This window comes from Cryptomeria japonica, chromosome 10, assembly GCF_030272615.1.
Source record: "Cryptomeria japonica chromosome 10, Sugi_1.0, whole genome shotgun sequence".
NCBI classification, from domain to species: domain Eukaryota; kingdom Viridiplantae; phylum Streptophyta; class Pinopsida; order Cupressales; family Cupressaceae; genus Cryptomeria; species Cryptomeria japonica.
The window spans coordinates 247,557,477-247,569,108 of NC_081414.1; positions in this window are offsets into that span (position 1 = coordinate 247,557,477).

An 11,632-nucleotide genomic window follows, 5' to 3' on the forward strand; every position below is an offset into this window, starting at 1 on the left:
AGGACACAACTAGGAAACACGAGCAGGAACGTTAGAATCATCAACAATAGCTGCACCAACACCACTTATCAAATCTTCATCGATCAAGTTCTAAAACTCAAGAACACTCAAATAGGAGCAACTCCCACAAAGAAAGATAACTTGCAGAGCACCAAATCACGAACCATCAGAAATGAAGATACACAAGACCATACCAAATAATCTCCTAAGAACTCATCTCAAGATCTGATCATACCGGAATATACCAGAGGAAATACCGAACTTTGCAAAGCACTGATTAGAAAAACCAAACTGCAAGCCAAATCATATGATATGATCAATTAAGCTTCCAGGATCACCAAAACCAATATAGAAAGATATAATGACACCAGAAATACTCCATACACCAAATCATGATCCCAATAAACCAATCTGCAACCACAAGAATATGTCAACATCAATGACAACAACATATCCTAGTAGCAACAATGTCCAACAGGCAAGTGTGAATCCATTAAATTGTAAATAACGAAAGCCTCTTAAGACATATGTCTATTAGTTTTTCCATATACCTATAAAATAATTGAATTGATAAATGTAATCTAATTGGACGTAGGAATGTTGTAGATATGTGATATTATTAATATGATTTATTCTGCATAAATATCTATCTGACTCAAACTATTAGTACATAGATGTGTATTGGTTGCACATTATGAATTTTTATGATTTCATTAGATAAATTCATTATTGTTTCAGAGTATTTACCAAGACATTGGGACAATGTCTCTTCCTAGTGGGGAAGGATGTCACAATCGATTATTTTAGACATTGTAATAATGAATGACACTTGATATTATGTTGTTTAATGCTATTAATGACATTATTTTTATGTGGTATTATTAATGTGATTTATGAGGTGTAATGTTAATTATGTTATGAATTTTTATAAATCATGATAATATGACGTTTTCATTGAGTATGAGGTGGGTGCAGGGTCGATTTTCGAAGACGGATATATGACCGATGAGGAGTTTCCTAGTTCGTCGACAACAACCCAAGGAATGTGAACTTGCACACATGCACAAATTAATAATAATAATAATTAAACAAGATAATTACATTAAATATTAAAAAAAATCAATCAATAATTGATAAATAAATAAAGATTGAAGAATAAATAAATTATAAATATATAATTAGAATGTGTGATTTAAGAGGGTAAGTGCAAAAAGTTGAGTCTCACTTTGGGGGAAGTACGTGCATTGGAAAGCATGCCACTAGGAATGAGCCCCCTCTATTTAATAAACGGGGGCTCGTTATGCTTCGGGGACTCGAGGTGAAAATAAAAAAATGAGGCCCCGTTGTTAATGGGCCCCAGACCATAATGGGGCCCCATTTAGAAACAGAACGGGGCCCTATTTACAAAACGGGGACCCATTTATTAAAACAAGGCCCCGTTTCTTAAATTTTGAAAATGGAGCTTGCCATGTGCATTGGATTTTGGTTTGGGAAAGGCATCGAATACCTAACCCTTAGCCTTGTGTGTAGGGGCAAAAGTGAGACTAAGTATGAAAACCCTAATCCCACCCTCATACACACTCACAGAATACGAAAGAGCCTAGGGAGGTAACACACTTCAGCTACTTCTTGTGAGGAAGAGAGAGCCGAGGATTACCTCTTAGGGTTTATATTCCCTTGCTGCAAATGAGAGAGAGAAATGATTCAAAATTAAATTTAACCTAAAGTGCAAGTAAGCAATCAAACCCTAATTTGGAAATGGAGAACAAAATATAACTGATAAACTGCTGAAAAGTAAAGATTAGGAAGAAAAATTAGAGGTGCACTTGTGTCTGCAATTTGAGCCAAAATGTCCGGGACCAGGGTGCCATGCCACTGTCCTGATTCAACAAGTCTGAAGCTGCAACTGATAGGATGAGATCTATACACTGGAAACTGCTGCACTGCCAAATCCAACTAAAAACAGACAGGACCAGGACGCCACACCCCTGTCCTAGGTAGGAATAGGGCACCACGCCCCTTTCCTAGGGGTTTTTGCTAGGATCTAAGCCCTAGAAAAACCTCTATGTGCTTTGTCGGTCTTGAAACTTCCAGTGACGCTCAAATCTGAACCTATACCTGTAGCTGAAAAGAAGGCTTCAGGTAGCTATGTAGGGTTTTGCTTTAGTCAAACCCCTGTTTTGGTGATTTACACCTCAACAAATAACCCATAATGTACTGAAAATGTGTGTTCTAGAACCTTGTGTGTGCAATATCCTAAAATGAAAGCAAACAATCTAGAGCAACCCTAAAGAGTAAACCCCAATTGCTTATAATTGACAAAGTAAATGCTCTAAAATTAACTCCTATGTGATTCCCTATGTAAGCTTAAGTGATGTGTGATCAAGACTTAGATGAGAAATAACAAAGGTAAGTCACCTTAATTACACCAACAATAAATATTCAAGGAGGGGAGATAGTTGATGATGTAAGGGAATTGGCTTGCACTCAAATATGGATGATGATAAATTTACTTAGACAAAAGAGTTTAAATAATTCCTCATCAAATTTATTGGAGATAAATATCAAAAGGGAATAAATATATAAGAGGTTACGCATGAGAATAGGAATTAGATCTTTGAAGAGCTGTGGAGAATGGTTCAGGAAGAAATGTTAGATATGACCCCTAAGAAGGGGAGGCAAATAGTTAAGGAAAGTTATATTTTATTACTTGAAGGTTGGGACATTTGTTTTAGTAGTTTTTTTTTATTCTTTGAGGAAGCATGAAGGAATTGAAGCCACACCAACTAAGAAAGATGCCAAGGACTTATACTTTGGTTTAGTATTTTCTTAGAGATATGTATCTTAGCTATCTAGTCAATTTTCCGTACAACTAATAAGCCTCAAATGATAAATGAGAAAAATGAATTATGTAGCCACTTGATTGTTAGGACGCCTACTGACACCACAATTTCTCAAGCTACACAATTGACATCACACTCTATAATATTTATAGTTAATATGGTTGATTCATTACTTGAAAATAGATTGAGTTCACTCCTAAGACATCCAAAGAAAGCATGGTAGTACTACAATTTCATCAGGGGAATATATAGGGACAATGCTAGGGTTGATATTCATTACATTGTGTTGAGAAGCATTTGAGATTCAGAATTGAAGCTTTTGATGTTCTATGGGACAATGCGGATGTCGAGAATGATGCATATTAGTTCATGTGTGAAATGCACCACAAGTATATGTAGCTTGTCTACAATTGCTTAATGTCCATGCCACTTATAAATTGATGATAATAAGGGAATTGTTTTCATTTGAAAAGAGGGCTATCTACATATGTCTGTCTTATTCAAGGAAGATGGAGGATTGGAATTTGTAATTAAAAATGATTTTTTTTTCTTACAAATATTATTTCTCCAATGTTTGTACACATCAATGCGGATGAGGAAATGAATGTTGAAAAGTTGAGCTCTTATCTAGAAAAACTATCACAACTTGAGCATGGTTTTTATTACTAATGTTATAAGTAAACTATTAGGAGATAAATATCACAAGCATTTGAAACTTGTCATCCGCATTGTGATGGATGGTATTTTTAGAATTCTAAATGGAGAAAAATTCAAATTAAATTTGCATGTGAAATCACCCATCACAAAGGGGCCCACCATGTCACATCTTCACCCCATGTTCATGTTTGAAATTGAAGTGAAATGAATGCAAATTTTGTTTTGTATCTCAATCAATAATCTTCAGGACCACCTTTTTACAATGTCATCCACTCATGGATTCCTCCTTAGTTTTTGAAATGAGATGAAGTGAATATGAATTTAATCTACATTTAGTCTATCTTCAAAAAGGACTTCCATGTTAGTTCATCATTTTGTAGTCATGTCCTCCATAGTGTAGTTACAACATCCTTTTTGTTAGTGTGAGATTTTGCCAAGATCAAGAGCTCAATGAAATGTACAAAATAGAGACAAAATATAGGACAATAATAAACTGTATTCTCATCAATAGATAGATGATCAAAAGATCAATAATTGTTACATACAATGAATATGATCTTGCATATATAGGCAAGGCTATATGGATATGTGAGCACACAAACATGACATGTGGCTCAATAAGAAACAAGGGTAGGTAGGAAATAGGTGTGGTAGGTAGGAGAAACAATAAAATATTCCACATGAGGTGGATCACCCACCGAAGGTGGAATTATCACTCCACAATAAGTGGATATGATAGAGTAGTAACAAGATCAACACCATAAAAAGGTGGAAATTCTCCTACACACACTATCCCAATGTGGCACAAACACCCAAGTGTCTCATATCCAAACTACTATAAAATGCATTTCCTAAGTAAACTTAAGTAAGGTGTAATAATATCCATGATGAATAATTATTTACACCAACACCCCCCCCTTAAGTGCAATTTAGGGGAATACACTTAAGTATACAATGCAAGATGGGCCCCAACTACGATGCCATGTTAGGTACCCATGTACAAATGCAAATGCATGCAAACCAATGCAATGAAATCTCTCACAAAGCGGGGAAAGAGAGAAAAACCAAATGGGAAACCCCCCCCTAAAGAAATGAAAAATAGATACAAAGAACTCTCATAGAAGTATGTGAGGAACAAAACCCCATGTGAGGAAAAAGTCCCCCCCATATGAGAGAAGAAGAGAAGCTAGGTAGCCCCCCCTCAATGTAGAATCTGCACCAATAATAGAAGCTCGATGATGTATGAAGAAACTGCTCCAAGAACGTCGAACAACATTCCACCCCTTAGGAAGAAACAAAACCAAAGGTGGATCCATGAAGTCTCCCCAATCATGAAGGGAAGATGTATGAAAAAACTCATGATGAAAGGAATCTCTGAAAACTGCTCAAGTGTACCCATGTCAATGCTAAAAGATACCCCCTCCAATGCTGGTAAACTGCTCCACACTGCTGAAAAAGGCACTCCGAGATCTAGTGGAGATGAATGTAGAACAAGTCCCAAAGACTCACATGTCTCCTCTAAGCATAAAGAGACCTCCTCCAACTGATGTACATAAGTATCCACAATCATGTCAACCTCAAAAGAATGATCATGTAGAGAATGAACAAGAGGGCCAGAGTGTTCCCTCGCAACAATAGAAGAAGGATCATCTTCATCAAACAGAAGATGAATATCATCAATGATGTCTCCTAAATATGCAATGTAGGATTCCACAAACAAACCTGCAATGTTTGTCAAGTAGGCATCCCATGAAATTGAAGCTGGAAGACAAGATATATCCTGCTGCATTGAATCACATGAAGGCAAAACTGTCGCACTATCTGCATCATCAGGTGCAATAGGTGATGTGATATCAATAGGAGGAGATGAAACACAAGGCTCAAGAATGGGGTCACATGCAAGAATCCCCAAGTTCAAGTACCCAAATTTCTCCTCAAAATCTGAATCATCACAAGAAGTGTGATCATCATGTGTAGAATCATCATATGTGAAATCATCATCATCAACAAAATCTGAAAAGGAATATAACCGAGATGCATGATCAACAACCCCAATCACAATGATAGCTCTAGTCTCCAAGTCTCTAATGAAAACTAACTTAGGTGTGAACTCCACAATTCTCTTAGTTGTGCCATGTGTGATTTGATAAATGGAAAGGATATTGTTTGTCAAGTGGGGTACACACAACACATCATTGAAGGAGTTATCCCCAATGGAAATAGATCCTTTCCCAATCACATCCTCTCCCGTATGATTGCCCATCAAAATCTGCAGCATGGTGCAAGGCTCAAATGTAGAGAACATAGACTACAAATATGTCATATGATGAGAAGCCCTTGAATCTAGAAGCCATCTCCCTGAATCATGACTTGTAGTAGCACAAAGAGCTTTTCCTTTTCTTGTCCCAAAAGAGTGAGTCTTCCCACATGTAGAAGCCATGAATGCTTGCCCTTTTCCTTTTGATTGTGAGGAAGTAGAAGTTGATGAATCATCCTTCTTGTAGACATTAGGAAAATCAATGTTAGGCTTTTTGAGGATGTGTGTGAGCTCATCAATCTTCTTAGAATGGCAATGATTCTCCTCATGACCAAACTTTTTACAATAGGCACAAGTAGGTCTCTCTCTCTTTGGTGAATTGTCCCTCTTGAAAGAGGATGGATCTCCTTGTTGTGGAGAAGGTGATGCTTTGTCCTTAGGATTTGATTGCCATTTCTTCTTGTTTGAGTTGTCCTTTCCTTGATTTCCTTTGTTCCCTTAATTTTCCACTAATGCTTGAGGCTTAGAAGCCTTAAGAATGCCCATGCTTATCAACTTAGTTTTTTTCCATCATCAACATTTCAGCGAAAGCATCAAATGTAGGCATTGTGTAGCTTGAAGCCATTGTCATCCTATGGGTTTGGAAACTAGAGACAAATGCTGCATATTCTTGTGGAAGTTTGCCCATCAAATTGAAGATCAATTGAGTATCCTTCTTATCAATGCCACAATCCTTGAGTTGTGCCCTCAACTCTTTTTCCTTGGTGACATAATCTTTTATTGTATCAAAGTTCTTGGGATCTAACATGATGAGATCACTATCAATCTGATATCCCCTAATCTTATCAACTTGACCATACAAGTCTTGAAACTTTTGCCAAGCATCCTTGATTAGAGTACATTTCTCAATATGAAAAATGAGATCCTTTGATACAAACTTTCTTAAGGTACCAATTGCTATGATATTTTTAGTGAGCCAATCCAAGTGACCAACAGGATCAACATTAGGATCAGAGGGATCAACAATAGTTCCATCAATATAATGAGTTAGTTCTTTTTCCATAAGTTTACACCATGCATCAATTTTCCAAGTAGCATAATTATGAGGAGTTAAGAGAGGAAACTTAGAAGAACCCATAGCAGAAAAAAGTAAGGAACACAAGAGCACAAAATCACAAGAGATACCCCCCCAAATTCAATCAATCAAAGTACCCCCCCCCTCCCCCCCCGAAATGATGATTTTGGCACTTTATATGTAGTGCATGTACAATAGGCCACTTGCAAACAATGGCAAGGTGGAATTCTGATATTGTTTTACAACTTCCCCAATAGCCTGAGAACTACAATGCAAAATACCAACAAGATAGATCTATGCAATACAAGTGCCAAATTGGCCAAAAAGACCATATGTTGAAAGTACAATTTTTACCCAAAATTGCTGCAAAATGATAGCATATTATGAGAGTAGACAAAAAATTATGCACTTTCAAAAAAAAAAAACACCTGAAAAAGAGTTCGTATGAGCCCAAACGAAGTCCCAGAAGTTGCAGAAACGGAGATTGGACAGGTACAGTCACCAAAAAATGAGATTTTTGAAAAATGTGCCCATCAAAATTAGAAAATAATGCCACCATGAGAAAGTAAACAAAATTATAGCCCATTTCAAAAAAAATGCACAAAAAAAGGAACAAAAATGAGCAAGATATGGCCAGTTGAAGCTGAAGTGCAAAATAAAAAAGCTCAATGAGAGGGGCCTGTAATTTTTTTTTTTAAATGATGATGTCACCAAACTGTGAGCCTAAATTTGACGACCGTCTAGCCATCGCAAAAACTTCGCCTCCTTGCCTATGTGGCGTCCCTACTATATAGGCGAATGACATGGCATTATTGACGTGGCAGAGGTGATGTGGCACTATTGACGTGGTGTTTTGGCCTACGTGGTTGTAGGATAGGGTGATGTGTCTTGGAGTCTACGTGGAGGTGACATGTGGCAAAGACCGGTGCATTTGAAGTGGTGAGGGGTCTGCATGGTATCAGGATTCACGTGGCGGGAAGGAGTCAGTGGAGTTCACAGTGACGTGGTTGGCGGGTGGCAAGGCCGGTGTCGACAGTGGAGGGGGCTGCTAGAAGGAGGTAGCTCGGTGCCAGTTGTTGGGAGGACTGGAGGGGTCGGTCGACAGTGGATGGTCGGGCTGTCGCCGTCAGGATGAATCTATAGGTTGTCGTCAGTTGGGACGAAAACCTTGTGCTGCCGATGGGAAATCTGCATGCGACAACATGTGGTCATAGATGACAGCGACAATCCCTACAACAAGTACAAAGCGCAAGGTACAAAACAGAGTGCGGGGAAAATACGAATCCCCGACAAATAATAATATATATTTTTGAAAAAAAATTCAATAAAGACCTCAATAATTATTTAAAAATTTGCGAATATAATAATATAAAAATTAAATAATATTTCGCAGAGATTAAATAATAAATTTTTTTTTTGACAAATCGTACTGTACTGCCCAAATTTGGCAAATTTTTTCCTCCAAGCCCGAAATCTGATTTTCACCAAAATAGGCTGAATTTATACTCAAAATTCATGGAAACGGCCACCCAGAGGCAATGGCAAGGTCGGATATGGTCTAAGACGCCTCCAAAAGATGTTTCTCCTTAGATCTGCCACTTGACATCGCAATACTGCCTCTTAAAGACGAATCAATAACGCTCTAATGGCTCTGATACCATGTGAGATTTTGCCAAGATCAAGAGCTCAATGAAATGTACAAAATAGAGACAAAATATAGGACAAGAATAAACTGTATTCTCATCAATAGATAGATGATCAAAAGATCAATAGTTGTTACATATAATGAATATGAGCCTGCATATATAGGCAAGGCTATATGGATATGTGAGCACATAAACATGACATGTGGCTCAATAAGAAATAAGGGTAGGTAGGAAATAGGTGTGGTAGGTAGGAGAAACAATAAAATATTCCACATGAGGTGGGTCACCCACTGAAGGTGGAATTATCACTCCACAATAAGTGGATATGATAGAGTAGTAACAAGATCAACACCATAAAAGGTGGAAATTCTCCTACACACACTATCCCAATGTGGCACAAACACCCAAGTGTCTCATACCCAAACTACTATGAAATGCATTTCCTACGTAAACTTAAGTATGGTGTAATAATATCCATGATGAATAATTATTTACACCAACAGTTAGTTACAATATTTTTTTATGGTAGAGAATCTTGCTCAATTTTTGAGCCCATCACCAATGATTGCTACAACTCTAACATTCTTTTGGTGGATGGAAAAATTGTTTTTATCATGAAGTGCTTGAAAGATGCCTTTGGCATATTCTCTAGTTCTAGGATTTTGTCAAATATAAGTGTGACATGTGTACATGGCTTGAAGCTTGCTGATCATTTGTTTCTATAAAAGAGAAATCAAAGCCATTGTATGAGGATCCTAGTCTTTTCAATTTTTGGAAAGAAGTTTTTCAAGTCAAGTCCTATATTGTATTGTGCAATGTTCCAAAGTTATAGAAGAAGTCATAGTTTTGTCATTACATACTTGTACATAAACCCTTTGATCAGATGAGTAATATATATGCAAATTTTTCTATCGTTGTCTCTCAAATGTTGTATTCAAAGTATTTTGAAAGTTTAATAAAAAGTTTCATTACTTTCAAGTATGTGCAACTTCCATATAGTATATTTGGTTTTGGATAAGATATAAAGGTTTCAATTAAACGTTAAGGATTTAAAAGTATAACTATATTTAGAGATTAATTAGAGATATTAGCATTAGGCATTAATATTAAGAACCCTATGATCTAAGTCTTTTTGGTTTACTTGTGTTTAATGAATTCTATAATTGACTCTATAACCTTGGATAGGCACCGATCTTGAATCATTGTCTCTATCAATTTGAATAAATTTTAAAATGAATAAATGACATTTCATTTCAGTAATACTTTGTTTAGAAGTATAAATATATGCTCTCAAGACCAACAATTAAAAAGTATCCAAGAAGTGATGTAATGCCCCACCAGAAACCTCGAAGAGATTAAGCTAAAACACAAGAATAGAGTGCAAATATTTATTTTTTAAAAATTAAACACCTTAATGATACAATGAGATATCATAAGCTCAGATAAAACAGTGGAAAACTAAAATAACACCTGAAGAGTTACCCAATGTGATTACTTAATTCAACACTTAACTCAACTCACACTAATTAATCCAATTAAGTTGATTAACTTAATGACATGATAAAACTTTAAAAAAGGATAAATTCATTCGATAAGATAAAAATATAGATAACATGATAAGGTTCATCCATTGAGGTTAAAAAATATAGATAACATGATAAGTTCATCCATTAAAATTTAACCATACATTACGTGCAATCTTTTCATTAAAACATATGTCATGCATGTAATTTCATTACATACTTTCATTTCATAATAAACTAACGCGTACTTTCCATGCATACTTTAATTGCATTATCAACAACTGAATACATTCCATTATTCAAATCTACATTCTTCATGATTCTAGTTACTGCATTTAATAAGATGAATAAATACATGCATTTAAGATTAACGTCATCTAATCCACATTATACATTTAACCATAATGCCATCCATACATGCTAAATTAAAAAGGAAGCAGAAGAACATGAACACCACATAACACCAAAATGATATTGGAGTTCATCCCTAGTGGGCTACATCTTTGAGTCTGCTCAATGGCAAGACCCCTTTGATAAATAATAGGGTGATGAATACATAAGGTTCACATCATTTACATTCTGCCATCGAGACGTACATAAACCAATAATACATACGACTCCATCGGTCCAATAGATACATGAATGATCCCTGAATAGGAAAAGGATCCAACTAAACATGATAAGAAGCAATTACAAAAGATCAACTCGAGCATCCATGAAACTAAGTCTTCGCAACCCATCATAAGCAACCCATGGTCTAATATGAATATCAAGTTCTCACAAGGGCATAAACAGGATGACTCCATAACAGTGCTCCTAATAAAGACAACACAACCAAAACACTAGTGAACATAAGGGACAAGTGTCATCACATAGCTTGGTATGGTTACCATGGTAGGTCTCCATAGGTTCCGGCCCCATCTACTGGGTTACCCTGGTAACCTATTCTGAACCTCCGACCCATCCAAGCCTCATGTGGACCTACACATCCTTTCGTGAAGACAAGGTTGTTGGTTTCCCATTTCAGGCCTTCTCACTGCATGTCGAGTCTGTAGTAGCACTCATCCCTTGCGCGAGGCATAATTATCTTACTTAGTGTTCATTAACTAAACTCTCTAATATGCTATTAGGTTATCACTTCTTTAGACACACTTTTGATGGGTTACCCGGCAACCACTTTGGGCGCAACCCCCCATTGAAAGCCACTTTCCCATATGACACTAGACCATAAACCAACAAACTCCTAAAAACCCAAGTATACACCAGGACAAGCATACAAAGTTCAATACGATAGGAATACCCACTTGGTCAAACAAGACTTCATACGAGGTGCACTGACTGACGGTACTCTAACTAGAGACCTGACCAACTATGGTCAACCACGAACCAACATTCGACACTCGCATAAATGACATGATGGGATACAAAACCATCACATGAAAATAGTTAATACTCGAGATCAAGGACATAAACAGGTACCCAAATCAACATACGATAATATCCAACAAATCAAAATCAAGGACTTGCCATTTCTTAAGAAAATGCGAATACAAAATATTAAACATGCATAGGCATAGATTGGAAAAGACAATCTTCTTCCATATTGTTTACACACAACGATCGATCTAGTT